Here is a 4772-nt window from a genome sequence, read left to right as displayed (position 1 = left end):
GAAGAGGGCATTTGATTCCATTGCAGATGGCTGTAATCCACCATGTGGTGGCTGGGAACTGAACTCAGGAAGAGCAGTTAATGCTTTTGACTACTAGCTGAGCCATCTCTTCAGCCTTGAGGAATTGGAGTTCTACTTAGAAAGTCATTGTCTTGTCTATTTGGTGGTTAGTGTGACAGCACAATTATTATGTATTATCAGATTAAAAGATTTAAAACACAAGACTGTGGGTAAAAACATGTATTTCACAAACTTCTTTAAGAATAAGTTCATATGTGTTTGTGTGCTGAATGAACTTTTGGTGCATATAAAAATTAGCTTTTGTACATTGCTTCAGTTCTGCTGTAATTTTTCTTTTCTTTATTGGAATAGGTAATAATGAAATATACAATCCAAAAATTACTTACATTCAGTGAAAGTCAGTTGAAATTACTGAATTAGTTTTTAGCATAGGTAGGAAATTCATACCCCATGATAACAGATTAGTGGTTAATTAACAATTACCTTTGTGAATTGACCTCACCAAGTGCCTTAATGTAAATTGTAAATGGTATGAATTACAATTTTAGGAGTATTTGTCATTATGGTATATTCTACTTTCAGAGATCAAGAAGGAATGTGGCTAACTTCACTACAGTGAGTGAATTTCTTCTCATTGGGTTTTCCAGAAAGCCTGGGGTAGAATAATTTTCTTGGCTTTACTCTTGGTAGTTTTAATTGGCAATATATTATTATTGCTGATACTTCTCTGGACTATCATCTCTGTCCACTCAAGCATTTCCTCTTGACACATCTTTTCTGCTTGGATCTCTACTACATTTCTGTGATGGTGTCAAAGTTCATCTGTAGCCCATTTATGCACGGTGCCCACATTTCCCCATAAAATGCACATAGTACCATTTTGCATTCACAACCTTCACAGTCTGTAGCTGCACTACCATGGCCATGGTCACAGTCATGTCCCAAGACTGTTTTGTGATTCTGTACTACAAAGTCATCATAACTGTCAGCACACGTATGCATGGGGGGTTAGCTCTTTGGTCAGTGTTATGTGGAATCATCTTTGGAGCTATGCACACAGCTGTGACTCCCCAATCTGCTCTGTGGGCCCAATGTCATTCACAGTTCTGTGATGTTCTCTAGGTCTTGAAACCTTCTCCTTCCAATGATTATTCCAGTGATCTTGGATCACTGGCTTCCTACTCAGTCTGGCACTTGTCAGCTTCATCTCTATTTGTTTTGCCTGTGAGCATACATTTTCTATTGTGCTAAGGATGCTATCTGTGGTGGGTAGAACCAGTCTTTTTGACTTATCTAGACCACATATCTATAGTCTTATTTTTATCCCTACTGGTGTCTTTGAGTTTCTAAAGTTTCTAAACCCACATTCAGAATTGTCAACTCATTAGACTTCGTAGTTTTTTATACTTTTCTTCCTTCAACACTCAGTCCAGAAATCTGCAGCCTAAGAAATGAGGACATAGACATAGTCCTAAGGAAGATTTTTTTCTTTTATTCCTTTTCTCTTAAATTATTATTATTTTTATTATTTTATTTACATTCCAGTTGTACACACATAGACACACACACACACACACACACACACACACACACACACACACACACACACACACAGTTTCTCATCCCATTCCTCCTCCCCCTTGACTCTGAGAGGGTGCTACACTCACCAGACCTGCCCCTTCCCTGAAGCCTCAAGTCTCCTGAGGATTAAGCAGAACTCTCACCGAAACCTCACCAGGCAGACCTCTGCTATTTTTGTGCCAGGATCAGCCAATGATGGCTCAGTTTCTGGGACCTCTGTGGGGTCTGGGTTAGTTGAGACTGTTAGTCTTCCTATGGGGTCATTTCCTCATCAGCTTCTTCAATCCTTTCCCTAATTCAACCATGGGGGTCCCTGACTTCAGTTCAATGGGTGTAAGTATTTGCTTCTGTCTCAGTCAGCTGCTGGTAGGGCCTTTCAGCGAACAGCCAAGCCAGGCTCCTGTCTGTAAGCACACATAGCATCAGTAATACTGTCATGCTAGGTGCCCCCTCCTCCCTCATGATATATATATATATATATATATATCCCAAATTGAGACATTCACTGGGCAGCTCTTTTCTATGTCTCTTCTCTATATCTGTTCCTGCAGTTCTTTTATTTTATTATATTTTATTTTATTTATTTATTTTTTCAAAGTCTTCTTGTTTTGTATATATATATATATATATATATATATATATATATATATATATATATATATATATATATATTGTTTTCTTTATTTCTTGGACTTCATACAGTCTGTGAGTTGTTTCTGGGGGAGTGCAAGCCTCTGGGGTTAGCATCCCAATATCAGTGACTGCATATTATGTCTGTTCTTATGTGACTGGCTTATCTCACTCAGGATGATATTCTCTAGATGCAGCCATTTTCTTAAGAATTTGGTTAAGTCATTGTTTCTGGTGTCTGAGTAGTATTCCATTGTGTATATGTACCACAATTTTTGTATCCATTCATCTTCTGAAGGACATCTGGGTTCTTTCCAGCTTCTGGCTATTATAAATAGAGCTGTTATGAACATTGTGGTGCATATATCTTTGTTGTGTATTAAAGTGTCTCTGGGGTATATGCCCAGAAGTGGAATAGCTGGGTCTTCAGGTAGTACTATATCCAATTTTCTGATGTATCGCCAGACTGATTTCCAGAGTGGTTGTACCAGTTTGCAACCCCACTAACAGTGGAGAAGTGTTCCTCTTTCTCCGCAGCCTCGCCAGCATCTGCTGTCATCTGAGTTTTGGATCTTGGCCAATCTGACTGGTGTGAGGTGAAATCTCAGGGTTGTTTTGATTTGCATTTCCCTGATGGCTAAGGATGTCCGGCACTTCCTCAGATGTTTCTTGGCCATTCAGTGTTCCTCAACTGAGAAGGTTTTGTTTAGCTCTGTACCCCATTTTTTAATAGGGTTATTTGATTCTCTCGTGTCTAGCTTTTTGAGTTCCTTGTACACCTTGGATATTAGGCCTCTATCTGATGTGGTGTTGGTAAAGATCTTTTCCCATTCTGTTGGTTGCCTTTTTGTTTTCTTGACAATGTCCTTAGCCTTACAGAAACTTTGCAATCTCATTAAGTCCCATTTGTTAATCTTTGACCTTAGAGCTTGAGCCATTGGTGTTTTGTTCAGGAAATTTTCTCCTGTGCCTATGTGTTCTAAGGTTTTCCCTACTTTCTCATCTAATAATTTCAGTGTATCTGGTTTAATGTGGAGATCTTTGATCCACTTACACTTGAGCTTTGTACAAGGAGATAAGAAAGGGTCTATTTTCATTCTTTTGCATGCTGAGTGCCAGTTGGACCAGCACCATTTGTTGAATAGGCTGTTCTTTTTCCATTGAATGTTTACAGCTCCTTTGTCAAAAATCAGGTGACCATATACATGAGGGCTCATTTCTGGGTCTTCTATTCTATTACATTGATTCACATGCCTATTTCTGTACCAGTACCATGCAGTTTTCAACACAATTGCTTTGTAATGTAGCTTGAGGTCAGGAATAGTGATTCCCGCAGATTTTTTTTGTTTTTGAGGATGGATTTCGCTATTCTGGGTCTTTTGTTGTTCCATATGAAATTGCACATTGATCTTTCCAATTCCTTAAAAAACTGGGTTGGAATTTTGATGGAGATTGCATTGAATCTGTAGATTGCTTTTGGTAGGATGGCCATTTTTAAGATGTTGTTCTTTCCAATCCATGAGCATGGGAGATCTTTCCATTTTCTGAGATCCTTCTCAATTTCTTTCTTTAGAGGTTTGAAGTTCTTATCATACAGGTCCTTCACTTGCTTAGTTAGAGTCACACCAAGGTATTTCATAGTTTTTGTGACGATTGTGAAGGGTACCTTTTCCCTAATTTCTTTCTCCACATGTTTGTCCTTTGAGTATAGGAAGGCTACTGATTTGTTTGAGTTAATTTTGTATTCAGCCACTTTGCTGAACTTGTTTATCAGCTGTAGGAGTTCTCTGGTGGAATTTTTGGGGTCACTCAAGTACACTATCATGTCATTGGCAAAGAGTGATGTTTTTATCTCTTCCTTTCCGATTTGTATCCCCTTGACCTCCTTTTGCTGTCTAATTGCTCCAGCCAGGACTTCCAGTACTATGTTGAATAGGTAGGCGGAGAGTGGGCAGCCTTGTCGAGTCCCTGATTTTAGTGGGAATGCTTCAAGTTTCTCGCCATTAAGTTTGATGTTGGCTGTTGGTTTGCTGTATATTGCTTTTATTATGTTTAGGTATGCACCTTGGATTCCTGTTCTTTCCAGGACTTTTAACATGAAGGTGTGTTGGATTTTGTCGAATGCTTTCTCAGCATCTAGTGAGATGACCATGTGATTTTGATCTTTGAGTTTGTTTATATGGTGGATTACATTGATGGATTTCCTTATATTAAACCATCCCTGCATCCCAGGGATAAAGCCTACTTGGTCATGATGAATGATCGTTTTAATGTGTTCTTGGATTCGGTTTGCAAGGATTTTGGTGAGTATTTTTGCATCAATGTTCATAAGTGAGATTGGTCTAAAGTTCTCTTTCCTAGTAGGGTCTTTGTGTGGTTTCGGTATGAGGGTTATTGTAGCCTCAAAAAATGAGTTAGGTAGTATTTTATCTGATTCTATCTTTTGGAATAGTTTGTAGAGTATTGGTGTCATATCCCCAATAAATGTCTGGTAAAATTCTGCACTGAACCTGTCTTGACCTGGGATTTTTTTGGTTGGG

The sequence above is a fragment of the Micromys minutus genome (genome assembly GCF_963924665.1).
Source record: "Micromys minutus genome assembly, chromosome: 25".
Lineage (NCBI taxonomy): Eukaryota > Metazoa > Chordata > Mammalia > Rodentia > Muridae > Micromys > Micromys minutus.
This window is presented reverse-complemented; position numbering follows the sequence as displayed.